General features: G+C 51.2%; 1 long non-coding RNA gene across 5 annotated transcripts in view; it reads right to left on the reverse strand.

Annotated features, from left to right (window-relative positions):
• Positions 1-9,094: 9,094 nt before the first annotated feature.
• The window catches only part of LOC103691986 (uncharacterized), a 31,946-nt gene continuing 15,603 nt past the window's right edge, over positions 9,095-25,437 (reverse strand). For 2 of the 5 annotated variants that reach the window (XR_001837418.3, XR_005502817.2), the window contains exon 6: positions 9,095-25,427. This is a non-coding gene — a long non-coding RNA (uncharacterized LOC103691986). The remainder of the gene's footprint in view (positions 25,428-25,437) is intronic. The other 3 variants (XR_010065548.1, XR_010065546.1, XR_010065547.1) reach the window with 3 other exon arrangements.

A 25,437-nucleotide genomic window follows, 5' to 3' on the forward strand; every position in this document is an offset into this window, starting at 1 on the left:
AATGTTTGCACATGTGTATATCTGTGTGCATAAGTGTGTATATCTTTGTGTGAGTATACGTGTTTGTATGCATATGTATGTATGTACATGTATATGTGTGCATATGAACATTTGCATGTGTGTATATCTGTGTGCATGTGTGTGTTTATATATCTTTGTGTGAGTGTGTATGTGAGCATGTATATGCATGTGAATATATATATGTGTATGTATGGATGTTTGTACATATGAGTATCTGTGTGTATATGTGTTTAGATATCTTTATGTGTGTATGTGTATGTGTGTGTATATCTATATCTATATCTTTGGTGTGTGTGTGTGTGTGTGTGTGTGTGTGTGTGTGTGTGTTTTCTTGCTCTGCCTGGGCCTCCGTTGGCTTTTGGAGCATTCTGCTGTCTTGTGCTCTGGGGTCAGGAAAGCCCACACCCCCTCTTGTTTTCATGGCTAACAGGACACTGGAAAACCCCACCAGGGACAGCCCCATCACTAGTCTCTGGAACACTAGTAAATCACACCGCCATCTACCCCATCGATTCTCAACCTGTGGGTCTCCAGGCCTTTAGGAATCAAACAACCCTTTCCCAGACAGTCTTCATATCAGGCACTTGCATTGCAATTTATAATAGTAGAAATATCAATGCTGTGAAGTACCAATGAAATAATTTTATGGCTGGGGGTCACCACGACATGAGGAACTGTATAAAAGGGTTGCAGCATCAGGAAGGTTGAGAACCACTGAGAGGGACACCTGTTTAGACCTGCAAACGTCACTAGAAGAAATGTCTAGAACCTTCCCCTCTGTGAAGACCACAGATGTAAGCAGTCATCTGCAGACCTGGGGAGAGAGTCCATCCCCCCACCCCAGGCTCTCGGGAAGATGAACGTTGGTGGGGAAGTGTCCAGTGTGGGAGTGTGGACTTGAGATCGAGTTAAAGGTTCACCATCTTTAAAGCCCTGAGTGCCGTCTTCAGCTTTCGGGTAAAATTCTCCAGGGTACCGGATGCCTACGGAATGAACGAGGAAGGAATGAATCAGTAAGCGAATTGGACACCCTCTGCCAGAAAGGACCTTTTGTTGTATGTGGGCAAGAGTCATCTACTGTGGTGGGTCGGTGAGGGGGGTGTCCACAGGAGCAGCAGGCCCTGGCTGGCCCCATGCCGGCAGATCCATGGGACAGGGATGAAGGCTGAGTCCCCACAGCTGTGGCTGCCAGCCTGGCCTTTGGCTGGCCTGGTGCTCCGGCTGTACAGAGGAAAGACAATAGGGCTATTGTGACCACTTCCCATCCCTTCATGGTCCTAGTTTCTCATCAAGGATGTTGGCGAGCCTGGCTGAGAACACAGGATCCTTGTGCCCTGACAGAGCAGCAGACACGGGCCTTGTGTTCACTGCACAGACATTCAGAGGACTCGACAGAAGATGGGTCAACTACAGGTCATGTGGATGGTCCCTTCCCAAGACCCCCCCCCAAAAAAGGAAATGATGATAATACTCTCCCCACGGAGGTGTCCCAGACAGCACACTGGGAAGAGTGGTTCTGTGGCTTAGAGCCACGGATGTGGAGAGAGCTGCTTGCTGCCTGCTTACTCCCTGAACAGAAGCTCTAAGGGCTTCCAAACACACTGGATAAAATGACATCTCTCACCGAGCCCTCCAAGAGACGACTCCACATCTTCCCGCTCACTCCCCTGGTCACTATATTCTGCTCACACACCCTGATCTCTGACATGCTAGTCAGCGTTTTCCAGAGGCCTCTCCTTCTGCCTGGCCAGGTCTCCAGATCTCTAATCCAGCTCAGCTCTCAATGTCTCTCACCTCAGGTCTTGTTTACCCAGCTCACCCCTGAAGCCCTCATCCCTGAACTGGGGCCTGCCTGAGGAGAAACACTTGCGGAATGCGTCTCATATCAAATCTAGCAGGAAGCCTGACACAGTGGGCGCTCCACAGTTAAGGATGAGGGGAAGAGAGAGGGGGAAATGGTGGTGCTTAGGAGATGGGGCACGAGAAAGAAGCACTCACTGTCATGCTTTGTGCCCCTTTGGTGAGGAACTGCCTAGGTTTTGGGTCACACAGCAGGAGAGGGGCAGGCTAGCAGCTTCCTGGGAGCCCTTTTGATGGAACAGGGCAGACAGAACATTCTGGACACACGACTGGTCACCAACCAGCTTTGCCTAGAGTATAGTTGGTTGAAACTGGCCTTCGCTGTTTACCATCGACAAGAACTTAACTTGAAATTCTCAGCCCTTTACAGGTGATCTCAAAGGATTTGGGAATCGCTTTTACATGTAAGGAGACCTTTGCTGGGTCTCTTTCCTAAGTGCATGGTAAGGTTTAAGGACACCTCAGGCCATCTGTGACCCCTTGTAAATACCCCTTTAACTGACTTTCCTCAGACTGTTCCTGGAAGACAGGGTTAGCTTTGTGTCAGTGTAACTGGGCTCCAGGCTGCCCACCGGGATGGCTAAGCATCCGTCCCAGGTGTTTCTGGGAAGATGTTTATAGAAGGCAGTCTACCCTCGCCAACGTGATGATCACCACCCGGTTTGTGAGGACCTGACCCATGAAAGCACAGGAAGAGCAGATTGGCTCCTTTGTCCTGAGCTGGGACATGTGACTACTGCTCCTGGACATGAGACAGCCTGGGTCCCTGGCCTTCAGCTTGGGCTGGAGTGATACCATCTCTTCCCAGAGCCCCGGCTTGCCAGATGGTAGCAGTGGTGATGGTGGTGGTGGTGGGGTTCTTAACCTCCACTGCCACATTCACACTGTCTTCAAGTAGTCCATCACCCCAGTGTGTGTGAGTGTGTCTGGTGTGTGTGTGTGTGATGTGTGTGTGTGTATGTGGTGTATGTGTGCTGTGTGTTGTGTCTGGTGTGTGTGTGTGTGTGTGGTGTGTGTTTGTGTGGTGTGTGTAGTGTGTGTATGTGATGAGTGTGTGGTATGTGTGTGTGGTGTGTGGTGTGTGTGTGGTGTGTATATGTGTGGTGTACTGTGTGTATGTGCGGTGTGTGTGTGTGTGATGTGTGTGGTGTGTATGTGTGTGGTGAGTATGTGTGGTGTGTGTTGTATGTCTGTGCGGTGTGTATGGTGTGTGTGGGGTGTGTGTGTGTGTGTGTGGTATGTGTGGTATGTGTGTGTGTTGTGTGTAATGCGTGTATGTAGTGTATGTGGTATGTGTGTGTGGTGTGAATATGTGTGGCATAGGGTGTATATGTGGTGTGTGTGTGGTGTGTGTGTATGTGTGTGTGTTTGTGTGTGTGTGTGTATTCACACACCATGTATGGTATGGAGATTCATACAGATGTGTGTAAATGCATATCTGTACTTATGCCTTCTCTTGGCTGTTTCTCCTGGGAACCCTGGGTCTTACCTGTATCTTAGGATCTTGAAATGGTTGCACTTTTGTGTTGACCGTGCCTGTTACCTGTGACCTCAAACAGATGGGCAAGCGATGCTTTGAGGGTCGCTCTGTTATTCATCTAGCCAATATTAAATAAATGTGGGTGCATCATTGGCTTGATTCTCCAGCCCATTGTGTGGAACTCTGTGGTCCCTAACTGCAGGCCTCACAGTGTGGTGCCTGTTGTTCCAAGGCAAGCCTCCGCTCTTTTGGCAACCCAAATGCTACCATTTCTAAGCCTCCAAATGATCTGGACTTTGTATCACGGATTTGCCTACTTTCGGTTTGCTTTTAGTTTTAGAATTTATTATCAACAAACTTTTCACATAGCAACAATAGTGTCTTGAGGGCTAGGAGATGGCTCAGTTGGGAACAAAGGCCTGAGGACATGAGTTTATGTCCTCAGCACACAGACACAAGTCAGTGCACACAAGTAACCCCAGCGCTCGGGAGGTGGACACAGGAGGGTGCCTGTGACTGGCCAGCCAACCAAGCTAGCCAGATTGGTGCATTGCAGGTCTGATGAGAGAGCTTGTCTCAAGAAATAAGATAAAGAGTGACTGAGGAAGAGGCCCAACATTGTCCTCTGACCTCGACACACATGTGCACATGTATATGCACAACACACACAGATGCTAGCACTTGTGAGATGGCTAGGCACATTGGCGCACGCTTGGAATCCCAGCTACTTGACCAGCTGAAGCTGGAGGAGTGTGAGTTTGGGGCTAGCCTGGGTTACATAGCAAGAGTCTGTCTCAACAAAAGAGACCATTTAGGGAACTATTAGCTTTTACTTCCTCTCTTCTGATCACATATCAATGGAGACATGTGTTCCTTTCTCAGGTGAGTTTTGGTCTCCATGGACTTTAGCTCAAGGGGCATCCATTTTGTCCGAATGGTTTTTCTGGCAGAGTTCATCGACAGGAGAGGATGGGGGGATCCCTGATGGAGGTCCTCCTGACATTGTGTGGCTGACTGCTGTGCTGGCTGCCTCTGCTGTCTCCAGAGCATAGGAACCAATTGAGCAAGGGTGGTATGGATGGCTGTCAGGCCCTCCCTTGGTGCAGGACACAGGGTTCGGGATTGCCTGCAGCATCTTTTCTCGGCACCCCTGTGGAAGGTCCTGAGGCAGACACCAGCAACATTCGTGTCTTGATAAAAACATAGCCAAGCAGGGAAGGCATTTGTCCAACAGCAAAGACTTTTTGGAGCTGAGCCTGGATCCCACTGAGTCCTGGGTCCTGGCTCTGACCTCATCTCTTCACTGCCTCTCAGAGTGGGACATTGGTAGACAGGACAGCGTAGGGCTGGCCTGGGGCCTGCGTGGCCGTGGGAAAGACACAGTCCCATGGGAACACAGTCAGCAGGCCCCATTGAGCTGGGAAGCCTTTGAAACTGGGTGGTGTCCAAGGTGCTGGCAAGTCCATGCGGTTCCCAGGGCTGGGGACATAGAACTGCTCTGACCTGAGGTCCAGTGTGCCAGCCAGGCCCCACAGTCATAGCACTGGAGAGGGGACAGGAAAGGAAGAATCCCGTCCCGGAGGTTTGACAGTAGCTGTACCTCAGAGAAGAGGCTGAGGGTCAAGCCATCTTGCTCTGTGCACTTCCAGCAAATGGACCACGCACAACGGAGAAAGACACTCACTCCATTTTAGGCTTCACAGCTGCCAGCTCTGTGGCAGCGAAACTGTAAAGGTTGAGGTTCCTCTGGAAGGGAGGTTGAGAAGCCAGCTGACCTCACTTCGGGATTCTGAAATAAGTCACCCAAACATGTAGCTGTCTAATCACAACAGAGGCTGCCATTGTCACGGTCCCCAAATGACCGATAAGGGATCCATGGCAAATCAGAGATGCATGTTAACCCAGGATGGTCCAATTTAACCCAGGCTAGTCCAATTTAGCCCAGGCTGGTCCAATTTAGCTCAGGTTGGTCCAGTTTAACCCAGGCTGGTCCAATTTAACCCAGGCTGATCTAATTTAACCCAGGGTGGTCCACAGTAACCCAGGCTTTTCTACACATTATCAGGTCTGCAATGTTAGATTCTGACCCAGAACCCTCTGACTGAAAAGCGGCCACCTTAGAAGTAGCCAACCAGCTTCTTGGCATCCCTCACCTGAAACAAGCTAGAACCTGAGTCTTGGTCCCTGTGAGCAGTGAATACCCTGGCCTTCACCCCACAGCATGAATCCTAAGGTGGATTAAGTCTGGCTGTCACAGCCGCTGGGATGAGAGCCTGGATAGCCAAGTAAATGCAGCCCTGAAGTCTCTGTGGCCAACAAAGTCACCATTGGCACTATTTTCAGGGGGCAGTGAACTTCCTGTGTTCTGGCCTCCTAACACGGAGTTCTGAGTTCCCAGGGTAGGTCTAGCTCAGTGGATCTCAACCTTCCTAACGCTGCGACCCTTTAATACAGTTCCTCATGTTGTGATGACTCCCCCAACCATAAAATTACTTTTTGTCGCTACTTTGTAACTATAATTCATTACTGTTGGGGAATCAAAACGTAAATGTCTGTGTTCTCCTGCAGTCTCAGGCGATACCTGTGAAATAGTTCTTCAACCCCTAAAGGGTCTTGTGAAGCACTTCCCAACTGGAGTCTGCCCTGTAGCTGGATCTTCCAAAATGGTCTCTTCCCAGCACCCTGTATTCCTGTCTCACCCTGGGGCTGTGGAATGAGAAGTTAATTGAATTCCTTGCTGTCGCTTCCTTTGTGCCCCATTAGCTGTCCCCTTCTAGGCGTCCATTTTGTCCTTCTTGCCTAGCTATGAAGATGTTGACCAGCCAACGCTGCAGTCGGAATCTTGGCAGCTCACACTCTTGAACCCTAAACAAAGGGGACGGGGCCAGGGAGGGCCTGGGAAGAGGACGCAGGGCCAGGGACAAGGCTGTGGGCTCTGAAGTCCCCTTTGTCTTTCGAGCTCTGCACTTGGACCAGGCGAAGTTCATGGCCAGTCCATCGGCCACTGTCCCAGTGGCTATTAAAGACATACTTCTGTGAGACCGGGTGGGGCTCCGGTCCCAGGGAGGGCTGGTGGGTAGGGGCCTCTACAAAGAATAGTGACTGTCACAGGAAATCAGAGAGCTGCTGTCACCACATGCAGCCCTGGTTCGGAAGTGATTATCTTTAAAGAATAGCTGGCAGAGCCTGTTGGTGGCGTGGGCGGGGAGGGGCTGGTCCCCCAAGCCCTACCAGGACATCAAGGAGGGTGCTGAGACAAGAAGCCCAGGGCACAACCAAGGCGTCCACAGGACAATCGCCCTGTTTATGACCCACACAATGGGCTGGGCCAAGGCGTGCATGCCTAGCCTTTTCCAACTACCCCACAATGGTACCCACGTGACATGACAGACTTGTGTAGGAACCAAGGCTGTGCTGAAGTGAGAGGAGGCCAGACTTGCCACAACAGCAGACCCCACCCCTGCAGGTCCCACAACCGAACTGTCACCCTGTGGGCAAAGTGACTTCCTGAGCCCCATGTGCAGTTGGGGCCTCAACGTGGCCTGCTGTGGCTTCCCAGTGCCTTCCCAAGGCTTCTATGACTACTACACTCCTTTCCACCCCAGGGTGACTTCCCTCCATTCTCTCTGCTGCTGCTGTATTCTCCTGCCCTTCTGCTTCGGTCTGACCTCAGCTGCATTGCTTCTGTGTTTCCGGCTGTTGACCTCACCCCGAGTTCTTCACACCTCGATGAGATCTGCCCATGTGGCTTCATGTGCACACACATACACGCAAAACCGTAAACTCTACAAGGGTTTTCAGGGCCACATTTACCACCCTTACTGCATGGGGGGAGGTCCATACAGCCCCTGATAAAATGTAAGGGGTGGGCTCATGGGAGTATATTACATGTGGGTTTCCCTCCTGAAGTCTCACTCTGTCTTGTTGTGGTTTTCTGAGACAGGGTTTCTCTGCATGGCCCTGGCTGACCTGGAACCCACTCTGTGGACCGGGCTGGCATTGAACTCAGAGATCCACTTGTCTCTGCCTGCAAAGTGCTGGGATTAAAGGCTTGAACCGCTACCTGGCTCTGTAGTCTCGCTGTTGTCAGGATTCTTCCAGGGCCTTTGTGTGGGGATGCACAGTACACAGAGGCCTGGGATTTTCCTGACCACCCATGGATCTGTGACTGAGGGAGGCAAGGGTATGAATAGTTAGGGCCATCTTTGGATGAGCAAGGTCAGTACCTGCTTCCTCAGGGAGGAAAGGAACTATTACCTCACCCCCTCTTCTCCAGGTGACCAGCTAAGACTCCAAGGGACAGGCCAGCATCCCCGCAGCCCTCCTGTACCCAGGCTTTCAGACATAGCATTAAACAGCTGATCCAGTGCTGCCCTGGTCCCCACTAACCTAAAGGTTTCAGGGGGGTCTCAGACGGGGTGGGCTAAGGGCCTCCGTAAGCACCAGCTGCTGCTTCCTCAGCCTGGTCCTCACCATCGGGGAAACAAAGGACCAAGGAACCCATGTCCCATGACCCCCTGCCCAGTTATGCTTGCCAAGGTGGGCAGTGTGTCTCGACTTGTGACTCTGTGTGAGGGGTGCCAGGGGTCAAAGCCCTGGTCCGACCGTCATTGTTTTGCTCTCTGGGGATTTACGTTTGTACCCATGGGCCAGGGCCACTCTCTGAGTGGGTCAGAGCGGCTTCCGTCTGCAGTGGGCAGAGGTCAGTGGGGAGATGACTTGGTCAGAAGTGCTGAGAGGAAAGGGTGTAAGAGCTGGGGGGGTGGGAGGAGTGCTGTGAGCACTGTCCTCTGAGCCCAGGGTGGATGTGGTAGCCATACTTACAGCAGGGTTCAGATAAGCCATGGCTTCCCAACGTGGCTTATCAGATGGGTAGGGGAGGGGCTCGCAGGCTCCTCCCGCCTGTCCCTCAGAAGCTATTGCCAGTGCCTGTAGGGAGTTTATATTGTTGACCTGCGCCTGTCAAAGACCCCAAGGCCTTAGACCTATGGAAAACTGGCAAAGCCTTCCCCCTAGGCCAGGCTCAAAGGTAGCAAAGCCTTCAGCCCAAGTATGAGTGTTTATGGAAGGAATGAATGATCCCTGTGGACAAAAACAAACAGCTGTGGCTTCATCTTCTAGATTCTTATAGCCACACACCTCTCTCACCTGCGGAGATCGCCTACTGAGACCAGCTAACCCCTCCCCCTGTGCTGCACCTAATACACAGGCTGAGATTCTGGTGTCAAACTCCCTGTGTGCTCAACCCACCTGACCCTGGCTTTCCTGTGCTCCTGTCTGTCATTTCTTCAGTTTTGTGGCTCTCCCACCCCATGTGCACGCAAGCCACCCTAGATCAGCTGGCCGCAGGACCAACAATATGAAAGAAGGGGCTTGTTGGTAAGGAGGGGTTTGGGTGTGGGAGAGAGGCCCTCGCTGATCCGCCAGGCTGCTGCACCCCGTTTGTCTGCTCCTCCCCAAACCACACTTTGAATTGGCACCCACACTGCAGAACCCGGTTCCTGAGGACACGCCGCACAGACCTGGGCTTGGAAGGGCTACTTACCCAGGTGGGCTGTGGTGTCTGGTCCTTCAGAATCAGAGCCAACCGCCTGGGTATCATGTGTGGACGAGAGTGAGGACATCCGTTCTAGATCAGGATGAGGTGGTGTTAACAGCCTCCCTCTGCTGTGCCAGAGGCCTTCCACGTGTCCCAGTGTCGTGGGGGAGAGTATGATTAAAGCACGTCTTATATTTGTCAAACAATGAAAGAAGTTTAATGTGTGGAAAGTCCTCTCGGGTTAGCAAGAGACCCACAGATTACCAGACTCTCTGGCCACCAACACCAAGTTAGGTGTCTCCACTGCCACGTTGGGAAGCCATGGCTTATGAAGCCGTAGTTCCTGGCAAAGAACTGAACTATAGATTTGAGCCAAGTATCACAGCTCTGCCCATGTGTATCACGCCCCTCGACTGGGATGTGGCCTCCTGTAGTCCAGAATAAGGATCTAGCCAGTGCCAACCACCAGAAATTGGGTTGGAATGGACCCTTCTGGGCTCAGGCACACAACAAGCCTTGGGTAATGGTGGATTCTAGACATAAGCCCTGTGTACCTTGGACAGAGTGCCCTCCCGCCTCAGTGTTCTTGCCTGTGAAATGGGAATCAAATGACAAACCCCAGCTGGTGTGAGGATTGCCCCAACGTGAGACCAGCTGGTAGATGGTGAATGCTCAACAGACATAATGTAAGTAAAACTCTTTTGTGTAGCTTCAAAGTCGCTTTGTGTGACTCGGAACAATGTAATGTCTATAAGATGGGAGCCTGCCACCAGGCAGCTCAGATAGGGACTTCCTCATCCCCCAAGCTCTGAGGTGTGAATGGATCAACTCTCAGGCAGCTCAGCTCTGAGCCAAGCCCAGGACAAGCCTTGCCTGAGAAGCTATGAGCCCCAAAGCTACTGCTCAATGATACGAAATGATATGAAAACTGGAACTTTGGAGGTGGCCCTGGGACTGCACTGCCACGTTCCTAAGACACAGCGCGGCATCTTAAACCTTAGCAGTGATCTCCATCAGCAAGAGAACTTGGAGACTCTACGTGTGGCCATGGCTTCAGTGACCATCGAACTTCTGGCGTCGCTGCTGAGCTCACACATGCTCGCCCACCAGCGCCTAGCCACTGGCTCACACCGTCAGGACCTTCTGGCACTCCACCAACGCCATCTTCCTAACCTGCCATAGCCAAAGAAGACATGGGTCATGCCCGAAGGCTTCAAATCACCCTTGCTGGAAGTGATTTCCCCCAGCGGAACCCTGGGGCAGCATTTGCTGTCTGACTAACTGCTCCCTACTTGGTGAGATGTCTGTTCCATGTTCCTCTAACCGTGGTATTTTAAGGAGTGTTTGCTCGATAAACTGAGCACATTTTAAAGGTAAATCTGTGGACAGCCCACCAGCCATTGTCTCTGCAAAGAGTCACAATGAGAGGAGTGACTGGTGTCACCTGACCCACCCAGGGGTCATATGAGATGCTTTTGCTTGATAAGATGGCTTTCTGGTTCACATGTGGGTCTCCCACAAGCTTCTATAGTAGCTGGCGAGCTACTGAATTGCCGTGTGACGCTATGTTGGGAGCCATGAACAATGTCTGCTCACTACAGATAGAAAACTAATGATGGAGCAAAAGTAGGATACCACCAAATTCCAACTTGGAGAATTGAGGAGTTTATGGGGGTTACTTACAGGAGCAGAAATGATTCAAAGACAGCTGAATCACCAAAGCCCACTCCAGCATGGGTGGCAGCTCATGAAAGCTGAGACCCCGAAGCTCACTGCACAGCCTGAAGGCAGTTCAACAGGTCAGAGAGTGTCTTCTCCATCCATTCGGCTCTTCTCCATCCATTCAGCTGGTCTATGTCTCCCCAGACATCCTTACTGCTTAGATGAGCTTGGGGAAGGAGGAGCCTAGTGCATCTGGTCAGTTTCAGGAGCTTTCTTGAACTTCTGAGTTGTCTACTTCCTGAGTCTTAGAGAGCTCCCTGGAGTCCCTGAATCTTTAGAAATTGCCCAGTGGTAATTAACTCTGGAGGAACTTACTAGAACACACGACCAGGGTTATAACTTGTACAACTTTTCTCCCCACTTCTAAATAATCATGAGTTCGTCCCCTTGTCTGTCTCTGTCTGGGTGTTCTCATGTCCCCTCTACCTTTGGAGATGATACCTCAGCTTTTCCTCAAAGCTTCCTGCTGTAAACACTATCATGGGGCTGTGTGGAGTGCTAGGGACATATATGAAATGAAAGTCACTTCAAAAGCAGGAATGAGGTTGGATCTCTCTCAGGAGCGGTGGAGGGAAGTTCAGGGAAAGCTCCCACAAATGGCATTTGCTCCAGAGACTCTACCCCACAACTGCTGAACAGAGCATCCCCAGAACCACTTATATGGGATGCAGCAGTTCGCCTGTAAATCCCAGCAGCCGGGAGATAAAGGAAGGAAGATCAGGAGTTCGGGGTCATCTTTAGCTACTTATCAAGTTGGAGGCCAGCCTGGGTTACATGAGACTCTGTCTCAAATAGACATAATAAAAAGGTAAAGTGGGGCTGGAGAGATGGTTCAGTGGTTAAGAGCACTGATTGCTCTCCCAGAGGTTCTGAGTTCAAATCCCAGCAAACACATGGTGGCTCACAACCATCTGTAAAGAGATCTGATGCCCTCTTCTGGTGTGTCTGAAGACAGTGACAGTATACTTATATACAATAAACAAATAAATCTTTTTTTTTTTTTAGGATAAAGTAAGCAAACAGCAAATGCATAAATCCCTCTGGGAAGAAAATGGAGCCTTCATCCTCAGACTGAAAATGTGCTCGTGTGTGAAGAGACACACAGACAGCGCTGAGACTTCCACTTTCATGCCCAGGAGAGTGAGAACATCTGCTACTGGTGGAGAGTGTGATGGGGGGTGGGATAGCCTGTGCTATCTGTCAGGATTGGTCTAAAGAGACTAAGGTAACATCATCTTGTTCTGACTCCACTTTTGAGTTTAGTCTGCCTTCTCGGCCATCCAATCTCCAATAACCACATCTGTGACCCTAACCATTGTCCAGATGTATTAACCAAAATAATTGACGTCTGTGCAAGCCAAAACATAAAGCTAAAATAACTAGAGGAAGTGTAAATCAAAAATAATTGTCGTGTGTTGTGTCTGGAAAATCCTGCTAAGCTCTGCAGAAAGACAGATGTTACAAGGTTACCGCAGCCCCAAACACTGACGTAACCTCCTTGAACACTGATGTAATTGTGGTTTTTATGGGTTTTGTCTTAAAAAAAAAACACCAAAAAAACACCGTACCCCTGAGCTTCATCAACAAGAGGCATTTTTGGATGCGTTCACCTACCCTTGGTCAGGCCATTATTAAAGGATTCTTAAACCTCTTAATTAGCTTGGCTGGCATGGGTGTCAGTGATCACGTGGGTGACTCCAGGGCCTGGGATGTGGAGTTGATACATCTGAATGGCCAAAGAGTGAAGGGCTTTAAACTATGGAAGTGACGTCAGGCAGGGTACAGCTGAGCACGCAGAGCTTAGGGCCAGCTCATTGGTGGAGTCAGTTGGACGTGGCTCAGGGGTAGAGGCCGGAGGAACTTGGCTCACTTTTTTCTGCCTGGGTATCTGTAACTGAGGGCCATCTGGTACCCTGAAGGAAAGTGGCTGATAATGTTTCAAAGGCGTTCCCGCTACCCCAGTGGTGGAAACAGAGCCCTAAGCTAGGTTTGTGCCCTCCCTGATGCCTGAGGAATTCAAACTGGGTGAGTCTTGTGTGCTATTTGGGGACATAGGTCCCAGGACCCCTGCTTGGATTTCCTTTAGTAAACAATGGGTCCTAACCAGTGTGGCCAACCCCCATCCATCCAGCACCATCCTCTAAACCCAGTCCATGTCTGCATGAAGTAGAGTACAAACAGAGGTCAGGAAGAGTCCAGACTGAACATAGCCAGCAGATTAGAGCAGGCCATGAGAGGAGAGAGAGGTGAGAGGGGGAGAGAAGCACAAGAGGCAGGGTCAGGAAACACGAGCAGAGGGCCAAGAGAGAGAGGAGCTAGGAGGCTGAGAGATAGAAGAGAGGTCAAAGAAAGTGTGTTTGACAAAGGAGCCAGAGACATCAGTTGAAGGGTCAGTGAGATGCCTCAGTGGGTAAAAGCATTTACTACCACACCTGAGTTCAATCCCTGGGACCCACCTAGTAGAAGGAGAGAACCAAGTCCCACAGGTTGTCTTCTGACAGCCACATTCATGCCCTGACGTTCACGTGCCCCACCCACCAGCACTAAGTAAATAGATGTGATAATTTTTTCAATGTCTCCCTTTCCACCACCCATGATGTCTGAGAGAGCTCTGGGGAGCCACTGGCCTGATAATGTTGATCAACAGGGTAGGGAGAGAGCAGTGGGGGACAAGGCAGGGAGGGGTGCAGAAGAGAGGGGGTCTGGTATGGCTGCCCTGCCCAGATCCAGGGCATCTTCAGAGCCCAGCATGCAGTGCAGGAGCAGAGGGTCCTGGGAGAGCCAAGCAGGGAGTCTTGTTTTCACGCTGGGACTGGTGGGTTTCAGACCTGGAAGATCTAATCCAATCCACACCGTGGAGATGGTGTACAGCCTGGTGGGAACTGGGTGGGAGACAGAGGACTCTAGATGTGGGGATCTGAATTAACTGGGCAAGAAGGAGTGACAGTTGGGTCGGGCTGGAGCGGGGAGGATGGCACCAGGGACTGTTCCATGTCCCCACCATGTGGCAAGGGGCAGGTGCTTCACAACAGCTCAGCCGTCTGGCTCTGGTGCAGAGGAACGTCTCAGCAGACAGGAGACTCCCAGGAGAGCAGGAGGCAGAGGCAGTGAGGTAAGGCACAGACCAAGTAGGGAGGGGCCTTAGCTGTCTTTGCAACTCTAGGTTCTAGGTCTAGAAGGTCGTAATAGACCTGTGTGGGAAACAGCCAGAGGGAAGGTGAGGGGAATCGAGTCAGCCGTGCTGCACTGTGGGACATACGGACGACATCATAAGCAGGATCCTACGCCTGGTTGCGTAGCTAGCACAAGGATGGCCATCAACGTGGACCACCATGAGTTCCGTGATACAGGAGGGAAATGAGGAGAGTAGCGTGCCCAGTATCCATTGTGACAGGATGGCAAGGGGACAAGCCTGGTCTGTAGGCACCAGAAATCTCCATTCCCACCTAGGGACTGGTTCCCAGATGGCTAGACTGTCCCCTGTCTTTGGAGAGCAAAGTTGGGCGAGCAGCAAGCAGTAAGTCAGTCTTGAGCACTGTGAAGTCACTTTACCAGAAATGATAAAGTACAGGGACACAGCATTCTGTGTCAATGCTCTCCCTGTGTGCACCCGGGCCTCCTACCACAGTCAGGGACGGAGTGGGGATTTCTATCACTCATGCATGCATGCATGTATGTATATATGTATGCATGTATGTATTCATGTATTTATGTATGTATGTATGCATGTATTATGTATGTATGTATGCATGCATGTATCTATCTACCACCTATCTCTGTCTACCTAGCTATCATGTCTGTCTATCATCTATCTCTACTTATCTATCATCTATCAATCTATGTTTCTATCATCTGTCTACATATATGTCATCTATATCTGTCTGTCTATTTCCTTTCCCCTCCCCAGACAGGGTTTCTCTCTGTAGCTCCGACTGTCCTGGAATTTGCTGTTTAGACCAGGCTGGCCTTGTACTCAGAGATCCAAGTTTCTCTGCCTCCTGAGTGCTGGGATTAGAGGTATGAGTCACCCTGACTGCTGAGTGAGGCCGGCCACTGATGACCGCTGTGTGGACTTACCTCACCTTGAACAAAACACCTGACAGAGCAACTTGAGGCAGGAAGAATTCCTTCAGTTTGACGTACAGTCCATCATGGCTGGAGGTCTCGGCCCCAAGATCATGAGGTGACATCACATGCATCTGCAGTTAGGAACACACACACACACACACACACACACACACACACACACACACACACACAGAGAGAGAGAGAGAGAGAGAGAGAGAGACAGAGACAGAGACAGAGACAGAGACAGAGAGACACAGAGAGAGAGACAGAGACAGAGAGAGGGGGGGGAAGGGAGGTGGGGGAGACGGGTTCTAGTGTTCAGTTCACTGTTTCCCTTTGTTTGAAGCCTAAGACCCTCACGGAAAGGTGCTGCCCACATTTGGAGTAGGTCTTGACATTTCAATTAACCCCGTCTAAGTAGTAATTCCTCTTAGGCGTGTACAGTCTCTTCTGGGATTCTGGATCCCGAAGGCCTGGACAGCATGAACATCACACTCTGCGTCTGGGAGGAAGAAGTGGATGTGTGTTCCTTGTTCCACCTCTGCACCGATGCTGTGCACCTCTGTGAAATGGACCGGCTGCGCTGCCTCTGTTTCCTCTGACGTGTAATGCGGGCCTCCCCAGCAGCTCCTGCGTGTACGGGTGAGGCTTAAATACACTGAAACACCCAGAACTGCATCTGACATAGCTGGGTTCTTAATAAATGCCAGCTCCTGTTATTAATAACAATGTTAATGCAACTGGTCAAAGGTAGTAGCAGGTGGTATCAACAGCTACCACATGAAAGCCAGTGTCTGCCTCTGTTCCTGGAGGGAAGGCTCCATACGCCTCAGGAAGCTCAATGTCAGAGGCTGAGACGCTCTAGCTGAGGTTCTGGCTCCCCACCGTACAGCAACCTCACAGCTGACCCAGCCTGACCCAGCCTGACCCAGCACAGAGAGCCAAAGTTCCTGCCACATGGTCTCTGCACTCAAACCTCATGAGGAGGGCAAGCCATACAACATCTGCCTTTATCTTGGTGGCCATGGCTCAGTGATTCAGCTACGGTCACCCTGCTCAGGGGCAGCAAACACAGGGCAGGTTTCTGAGCTCTAATGACAGCTGCTACACCGTGAGGATCTGGCCAGTCTCTGGCTGCTATTTCTGACTCCCGAGCCTTTCCCCTTTGATCACAGTTCTCCTGGACGGGGAGGCAGACGTGAGTGAAGCCCAAGACCACCCCTCCTTTCATCTGAGGCTGGGAACAGCCGCTTCTCCCAGTGACTGTGGACTGAGGTCAGAGTAGCTAAGAACCAGACCAGTGTTTCTCTGGTAGCCAGGCCCAGGAGCTTAGGCTGCAGCTCAACAGATGTTTCAGACAGCTGCAGGTGCTCCTAACACCAGAGGCAGGAGGATCAGTGGAGAATGGGTCTGCTGCTGCCATTGAATCAGTACCTGAATAATACATCAAAGGCCTCTGACTTTACCACAAAAGCCTGGCGAGTCCCTTTCTGCAACCAAACTCCCTCGGGACCAGCCATGCCAGTGGCTACACCCCTGGGCAGATTCTCAATTCTGAGAGAGGAATGGAAATTACATCTTCAGCCCCTCCCCCCATACTGTACCCTGTGCCCTGGGTCTAGGTCCTCACCTCTACCAGTGACAGTCTCCTGGGAAGACAGGCCGCCCCTGCACCTTGGGGTCAGTCGCCAGCAGAGTCACGATCTCTCTCTAACTTCACCTTGTCCAGAGTATCTTGCAGTTAGACTCAAATAATACAGAGCTTTTCCAGGATAGATTTCTCAACTCTTTTCATACCTAAGATATTTAAAGAGGAAACGTTGTGTCACTCTTACAGGTGGGATCTCAGATTTCCTCGCCACAACTGCGAGGGAGTCACAAGGATATCGGCAAGAACGGATGATTCTCGATTCAGCAAAAGTCATGACAAAAACGAGCAAAAGATGCCCCAAATCGACTTTCTCAGGATTCTGGAAATCCAGCTCGGGTTTGCAGAATTCCAGGGAGAGCCTGGTAGCATTTTAACTGGATGTATTTCCATATCTTTCTCATCAGCGTGGGTTTCTTTCAAAGCCCACAGCCTAGAGTCAGCAGCCCGGCCTCTCCCTGAGGGCACAGAGCCTCATCACCAGGAAACTGTCATTTCTCTGTCCCCAAGTGACTCTCTGTCCCCAAGGCTGCCTTCATTTGACCTAGAGGGAAAGTCTAAGGTTTCGGAGGTTTGTTTTTTGTTTTAAAAAACAACAGTAAGAAGTTACGGATTCATCCACTGGATTCTGGCCAACCAGAGTTGGGGCAAATTATGAGCTAACCAAAACGCCTAAGAGAAAACCGAGGAAGAGAAGCTTCATGAAGTAGGCAAGCAAAAAAAAAAAAAAAAGAGCAGCCACCAAACTGTCCACGAGGGCAATTCAAACTCCAGCAGGTTCCTGATGGCTGTATGCTGACAGAGAGCGCATGCTCAGAAGAGATCCAAGAGGGCGCATGCTCAGAAGAGATCCAAGAAGACCCTGGGCCCTCACTTCCTCCTCTCCCCAAGAGTGTAAATAGCAGGAAGTGGAAACTGAGAGAGAGCCAACCACTTCCTGGTAAAGCATTGAGGGTGCGAATATCACAGAACTCCCTGGCTCTGGGGGAAGGGGGCAGTTCCGGGCATTTAAGCCTCACTGCCTAACCATCAGCGTAGCAGCAATCTCACGGGGTCCGACGAGAAAAGCAGACTACAAGATGTTGTTTCTTAAAACAACACAGGATTCCCTCAACACACAAGAAAACTCCTGGAGGCTGAGGGATGGCTCCATGGGTGGGCAGCGCACTTGCTGCGCTTGCAGAGGACCTGGGTTTGGTCCCTAGCATCTGCACGGTGGCTCCCAACCCCTGTAACACAGTTCCAAGGGACCTGATACCTTCTGACCTGCACAGGTTCCTATGCGCCCATGGTGTACATAAACGAATACAGGCGCGCACGCCCAAGTTAAAAAAAAAAAATCACAGATAAATCTTTAAAGAAAAAAAAAGACAACACCCGGCAAAATTGACATGTTTTCATGATAATAACGCGGAGCAAACTGGAGTGGAACCAGTTGCGTGGTCCTCTCTGTAGACACAGCCAGTTCCACAGGCGCTCTCTGTAAGACCACTCAGTATTTATAAAACCTGCACGTACTGGTCAGAGCTGCCTGTGAAATTCACTCAGCTGAAATCCTACTTAATGACGGGAGACAGTTGATTCTCCTCTCCCAGCAGGTACAAAGCGGAGATGTCCAGTCTAAGGCCTGAGCTGGGTCACTCGTTAAGCACCAGGGTTGTTCATGGAATCACAAAACAATCGGAGCCAGGGACTGGACATCTTTTACTCTGCAGCCCGAGACAGTGGGGGACTCACCGAGAGCACCTGTGGGGCCTGGAGAGATGGCTCAGTGATTGGGAGCACTAGTCGCTCTCATAGAGGACCTGGGTTCAATTCTCAGCACCCACATGGAGGCTTAAACTCCCTATAACTCAGGTTCTAGGGGTTCTAACACCCTCTTCCAGCCTCTGTGGGCACCAGACACACACGTGGTACATTTACAACCACTGATATGCATAGCTAATTCATAAACCTTTTACTAAAAGGAGTACCTGCTGGTTAGAGACCCGGCAAGCAAAGGCAGACTGGTGACCCCTTTTCTCTGCCTAAGCCTAGTGTGGGATGCCCATCATCAGTGACGCCACTGCGTCCAGCGACCCATCCCCATGTCCTCAGAGTCTGGGCTGGTTTCTCAGCCACTCATAACTTCTGCACTATGTTGTGGTCTCACAGAAGAAAATTCCAACTAGAAAGCTGGGGTCACCGTGCTCTTGTTCTGAAGACGAACAAGTAAAATCAGACACTAAAGTTTACGTGTGAAAACCAGCTGGGGCGCTTGTTGTGAAGCATGAGTTTCTGAGTTTGAAACACCTTCCCAAACACCTCCCCAAACACCTTCGAGGGAGCTGGGCCAGGTATGGGTGCACGCCTCTAATCCCGGGACGGGGAGGTAGAGATAGGAGGGTCCGTGGGGCCTAGTGGCCAGCCAGTCTAGTTGGTTAGCGAGTCCTGGGTTCAATGAGAGACCCTGCCTCAAAAACTAAGGTGGAGAATGCCTGAGAATTGACACCCAAGGTTGACCTTTGGGAAAGAGCCACCAAGGGACAGGGCTGGCGCCTGGGGTCAAGGGAGAAGGGAGCCACGAGGTCTGAGACGCAGATGTATGAAGGGTTCTAGTAGGCAAAACTCAGAGCTGCATGGTGGCCACCAGGAAACAGCCAAGAGGATCATTAGCTGTGTGCATGTACAGGCATACATGTATGTATACCCATGTGCACACAGTGTGCATACACACAAGAACATGTAGCCGGGTGGGAGCTGACAGGCAGATCCCCAAGATAAGATCTCGGTCCCTTCTGCCAGTGAATGCTGAGGAAATCCAGTACTAGGTGTATTACCTACATTGTGTCAACGAGAGACTGAGGCACAGAGAGTAAAATAAGCTGCCCAGAGAAGGCTAGCAAATGGCAGAGTGGAGGCGTGGACCCAGCATTCACACATTGCCATGCCCAGTAGCCTCATAGACTGCTCAAGAGCCAAAACCAGCCGGATTGCCACCGGCTCCCTCAGAGACAGACTTGCTCCTGTCCCCATACTCTGCACTCTTCCGAGCCTGGGAGCGTCTGCACTGACACAGAGAGCCGCTGTTTCTTCTGTCTGCATCTGGTTTCTCGGACAGCTTGAGTTTCTAGAAGGTTGGGCCTGGAACTATTGATCAACATGAGTCCTGACTGAGGAGGAACCTGGGACAAGCCAGATGTGGGAAACCACGCAGCCCCAAGTACTAAGCTGTCTCTTACTCCAGGCACAGGCAGTCAGCATTTGTTTATGTTTTGAGACAAGGCCTCATCGTAGATCAGGCTACCTTCTAACTCAAGATGTAGCCAAGGATAACCTTAAACTCCTGAGGACTGAGTTTGTAGGCATCACACTCTGTTTATGCTTGGGGTGCAGAAGATGTTAGCCATGATCTCTCCCAATTGAGCCACAGTCCTAGGCCTGTGTGTTTCTCTTACTCATATCTGCTGTGATTCTCACTTTGCAAAGTAGAAGTGGCTGTTTTCACAGGAGCAAGCAGTGCACTGTCTCTCTGTGTTACCCGAGACATAATCAATCTGACAGTGTTGGATTAGGCTGGTTGGAAGTAAGCGTCAAATACCCAAGGGCCCCAGGAGAGGGTCGTGCCTATGCCAGGCCCAGAGATGACCATGTAGGCCAGCCGGGGACAGCACCACTCAGTTCCCACTCTCCTTACACTGCTGAGGTACACAAGAGAGGTTTCCTGACGTCTCCAAATCTGGTCTCTCATCTGGAGCACAGAGCAGTCCTTGCACTGAGATAGCCGAAGGGAAAATCAGATGTGATGGTGGAGCAGAACCAAGCAGTCAGTACCCAGCACCTCCCAAATGACTGTCAACACCCGGGACAGTTGTCACCTCTATAAGCAAGGCATCCAAGGTTCCTCGTGTAGATGGCAACCGCGGCCCACGCCCTCATTTATACAGATGTTAGAACACGATCATACCTGTTCATTCACTCCACATCCGGGGCTGCTGTCCCGCCCCCAGTGATTGGAACCAAACTTGCTCACGCCACAGAGCCCAAACTCTCTGCTCCTTTTTGCAGCGAGGTTCTCTGGCCCCGCCAGAAATGGGAAGACATATTGTTGTGCCCAGACTCATCAGGAAAGAATGTCTCCACCCGCTGAACTCTGACAGGACACTGGAAGATGAATCCAATTGCAGGGGTGATGGAGTAGAGAGGAAAAAACACATTAGGCTAGAGATGGGATTAGCAGACAGAATGCTTGCCTACACAAGGCCTGGGGTTCGAGCGCCAGCGCTGCATAAACCAGGCATGATGGCCCAGCCCTGTACCCTTCACACTCACTCTCTCAGGAGATGAAGAACTGAGGACCAGAATCTAACGGGCATCCTCAGCTACGAAGAAAGTTTGAAACATGTGCAAGGGACCAGGCCAAGGTAGCAATGGCCTTACTAAAGTGTTCAGGAGCAGGCTTCCTGAGCGTCTCATTCTCCTGTCTCTGCATCACTCCTTCAAACCTTGTCACACTCAGACACGGTGCTCTGAAAGCGACCGGCATCACAGCTGAGAGTGGAGTCCCTTCCTCCTTCCACAGACCAACTGTGTGACGTGGGACAGGCTCGTTTGACTCTCTGATCTTCAGTTTCCTCAACGGAAGTGCCCTTCATGCAGACTGCCAACAGTAAACACTAAATAAGCTGGGAGCCGCTGCAGGTGGCTGTGACTCAAATGAGAAAGGCCCCCATTGGCTCCTATGTTCGTATGCTCGGTCCTCAAGGGTAGAATTGGTTGGGAAGGATTGGGAGGTGGAGTCAGAGCCAGGCCTGTCTGCTTCCTGACACGACCAAGCCTCTAAAACTGAAAGCAAGCACCCAGCTAAATGCTTTCTTCCGCCATGGTGTCTCTTCACAGCAACAGAACAGTAAGACTACAGTAGACACTGTCAGAAAAGCCCAGTTCTCTCGATGCTGCTTGTTTCAAAGGCAGAGATCCTGAAACAGTGCCCCGAGGCTCCTGGCCTTGGACTGTGCAGTCCTTCTGTGTTAGAGAAACCATTTCAAGGCCCTGGAGTCAGAATAAGTCACCGTGTGTGTTGGGGAGTGGGGACTGCCCTGCTAATACTGTCCTGCGTGTCCCAGCCCAACTTGGGCTGTTGGTTTCAGCCACAGATGATTTCGGATGTCAGCACGGATCCTCGAGTCTCTCGGCCTCCGTTGGTTGAAGGCAGGGTGAATACAGGTGACTTGGTTACACTGTGAAAGTGACCTTACCTCCTACCGTGACCCGGAAAGATACCCTCCTGACCCCCACCGCTGTGAGCCTCCAGGAATGTGGGGAAAGGAAATTCAGATCAGCAAGGGAAAGTAGGACGCCCTTTGCTGCACTGGGTACCCTGCTACCTCCTATGGCTTGGCTCTCAGACAGGACAGACAGCACAGAGTGTTCGTCTGCTCCAAACTCAGCACTGTGGTTTAGGCACCTGGGTACTGCAGGAAAGTTCTAGAATCTCTAGATGCTGGTTTTCTCTGGCAGCAGCAGGGAAAGCAGCCACAGGTCAGCTTCCCACAATCACGGGAATATTCTCTGCCTTACACTGCCGCTCCCCCCAGCTTCTGCTGAGAGCCTACCAGTCCGCAGAGACCTCCGGGAGTCAGTTTCATTAGCGAAAGAGTCAACTTAATTCCAGCCCAGCAAGGCAGCACTGAACCACGCAGAGTATCTCCAGGCGACCCCCAGTGCCTTTTCTGTCGAGGAAAAGATTGGACTGCCAGCAGTTATCGACAGACGTGGCAGACAGACATTGATCACGGGCAGGGAGAAAGTTGCCTTCATTACCACAGATCAGCTACGAGCCGTGATGGACCAGCATCTGGCTCGGCTGATCAGCCTCTCTCTCTCAGTGTTGATGGCTGACGGCGGAGGCCTGCCCTGACCTTTAAACTTCAGGGCAGCACCCTGACCGGTGGGCGCGCAACGCTGGAAGTGCTAACCTTTAGCGATGAGAAGAACTGATCGCCTGCCTCTTTGACAGCCTGTTTCCCTGGCCACTCTGCAGGCAGGGGCTGGGACTCCAGGTAGATACAAAACTGATCTACCAGTCCACAGCCTGAACCTCCCATAGTGTTAGCTGGAAAAGACCTAGTGGGAAAGCGTCCCTCTAAACTCACTGTCCCCTGCAGTGAGGTCACCGAGGCCTCGGGTGTCACAGGTCTACCCTACTCTGTCGCCTGAGGGGAAGAGCATATTTCCATGTCATCAAACACCACTGAGAGCATTTATCCACTGAGCTTTCGGGAAAGGCAGGGAGAGACCTCAAGCCTGTGGCCTCAGTGAGGCCGGTGAGCACCGGTTTCCTTCTGCAGCATTTGGGTGTTCAGTTGACTCCTACGGAGCTCCCATCCATTTCCTTAGGGGCTCACACACATCCTGTCGGTTGAAGACCTACCCAGACGATTCCATAAAGGGTGGAGGCAGAACCCTATCAAGGTTCCCTTGGACAGCCAAAATCCCAGAGCAGAAAGGGAGTCTGGGATACGCAAGAAACGCAAATGTGTCACTGGGAACCTAGAGTTGATCACAGTTTCCCCCTACCTGTGAATCTTGTCCTACCCAAGAAGGAATGGGGTTCTACCACAGAGCCTATCGCTTCAAATCAGAAAGTCTACAGGCGGGCCCGGACCTGGGCATGGGGCAGGGCACATGCTCCGGGCTTCACACGTGGGCTCATCTCTGCACAGACAAATGAATAGTAAATGAATGAATGACCGCTTGCTCGGAGACCCGTGGCAATCTGATGATGCCTACCCCCGTAGGGTTGCCTTACTCAGCTAGAGTGATTGATCGATCAGCAAGCCTCTGGGATCTGCCTGTCTGTGCCCTCTCTAGCGCCGGGACACAAGCTCACACCGTGGAGCGGGGTAAGACTTTACTGACTAAACCATCTTCCCAACCTCCTCTCTCCCGTTTTAGAGATGAAGTGACAGCCCTGCTCACTGAGTAAGGACACAGCCTCTGAAGGCACTCACTCTCCTGGCCCACACCTAGGCTCAGATTTCCTTCCATGCCGAGCCTTGAAAGTCAAGACCCTGGAGACGGGGCCTCCGCTACAGAGCTTGCAGGCTGACGTGGGGCAGGTTTATTAACCTTGGCAGGAGATAATTAACTGTGTCCCTAAATCAACAGTGCTGGACGAAGTCTGGCCTCGGCTGCTATCTGAGAAGATTACTGCTGTGTATGAATATTTCATAAGTCTCTCCCACCAGTCCTCCATGCCTGCTCCGTGGTCATAAATGTCATCCTGCAACCCAAATCTAAACTCAGCTGTGTCTCAAGTGGGCGGGAGAGCTCCCAGATCGCTCTAGGACTCGCTCTAAACACAGAAGGAGGGAGCAAGGAAGTGGGGGGAGAGAGAGATGTAGATAGAAAGACAGAGAGACAGGCAGGCAGATAGACAGACAGATAATACATCTCCTCTAAAAAGCCACACTAAAGCAGAGTGGATTAAAGGGCCCCTCCCCTCTCCACGTTCATGTCTACAAAGTTTCAGGATTTGAGCATGTCTGCTGGTTTGCTCCCCAGGGCTTGCTCAACTTGCTTTCTTGTAGAGCTCAGCAGCACCTGCTAAGGGATGGCTCAGCCCACAGTGGGCTGGACCCTCTCACACAACACTAAAAGGAGATACAGCCAGGCCAGACATGCCCCCAGGTCATTTGATGGGGGAAAGTCCTCAAATGAGGCTCCAAAGAGTGGAGCAGGGATCTGGAGAGCTGAGGTAATTTACAAAAAAATGCCTCAACCTTCTGCAAGGTAAGGTCACACTGACCCCAGGGAAGAGGGCACAGACTCCCACAGAGAGGCAGCTCTGGACACGCACAGAACTGTGAACTCAGGGTAGCTTGAGTCCCCAAGCAATTCAGTTCACAGCTCATGCAGTAGAACGTAAGTTATTACCCAGGTTGAACCAGAACCATTCCGGACTCAGATTCAGGCCTGACCTCAGCCGTGGCTTCCTGTCTTCATGACCTTGGGGTCCAGCCCTTCACACTAGAGGGGTCCTCCTCTGTGATGGAGGGGCCACCGGGCCTCACGATTGGTGCTGCGGATGCTGAGAAGTGAGCTTCTCTGACACAGCCTAGATTTGAGGAGACTCGGAAGGACTGTCACACGGCTTTGAAAAAATTAGGTCCTCCCTGGAGAACTTTTGCTTGTTTGTCTGTCTCATGAATAAAAGAACTTAAGAAGTGACTGGAAAGGAAACCTAAGGGAAATTTTTTTAGCATTTAAAGGGAAACCTCAAAGCAAGCAGGGTATAAATCTGGGCAGCCCAGAGGGGCGAGACTGGAAGGAGGAGGGAAAGCCACATGTTTGAATTGAGCATGAAAGCCAGCCGCACAGCAAATGGGTGACTGCAAAATAGCGAAGCCCAGAGTGTTGGGGGAAAGCATGCTTAGAAAAGAGAAAGAACAAAAGGAGGGAGATGTTTGGCTTTTCTGAGGAATCCAGCAAGGTGGGACAACTTTGTGGCTGCGGCTCGGAAGGAGACGGCAGTAGGGCCTGAAAGGGAGATTAGGTCATCTCCTTAACAGAACCATTAATCCTCCGGTCCCTTTAGCAGGGCTCAAGGATCCTACCTGGAGCATGGTCCCTTGGCCAGGTGATCAATTCTTTCATGTTTTGGGCAGCTGAGAATGTTAGTTCTCTCCTCGGAGCTCTCATCAAGGCCACACACTGTAACAGCAGCTTAGCAGAACATAACTAAGGGCTTTTCTTCATTTTGTTTCTCCCTGGCCTGCTTTGGAGACAACTCACCTGCCCCCAGCTGATGTTTAAGGGACCAAACTCATCCCAATTCATGAAGGACAGGTGGACAAGCCAAGCAGTGCCCCCTAAAGGACCTCTTTATCAGATGGAGCGCCCCCTCATCCCCAGGTTCCAGTGAATCTATCCACCTAGGACCTGTTCCCATGGATTCTTACCGTCTCCTTGCCCAAGACTGTCTGTGCTCAGAGTCAGTTGTGGACTACAGAGGTGGTCCAGTCCAGGAAGTGATTGACAAGCGCCTGAACCTGAGTTCCAGAGCAGTCACCAGCCTAGCGTTCGTTGCTTAGCAATCTTGGTGGCACCTGTAGCAAT

Source organism: Rattus norvegicus, chromosome 3 (assembly GCF_036323735.1).
Source record: "Rattus norvegicus strain BN/NHsdMcwi chromosome 3, GRCr8, whole genome shotgun sequence".
NCBI lineage: Eukaryota > Metazoa > Chordata > Mammalia > Rodentia > Muridae > Rattus > Rattus norvegicus.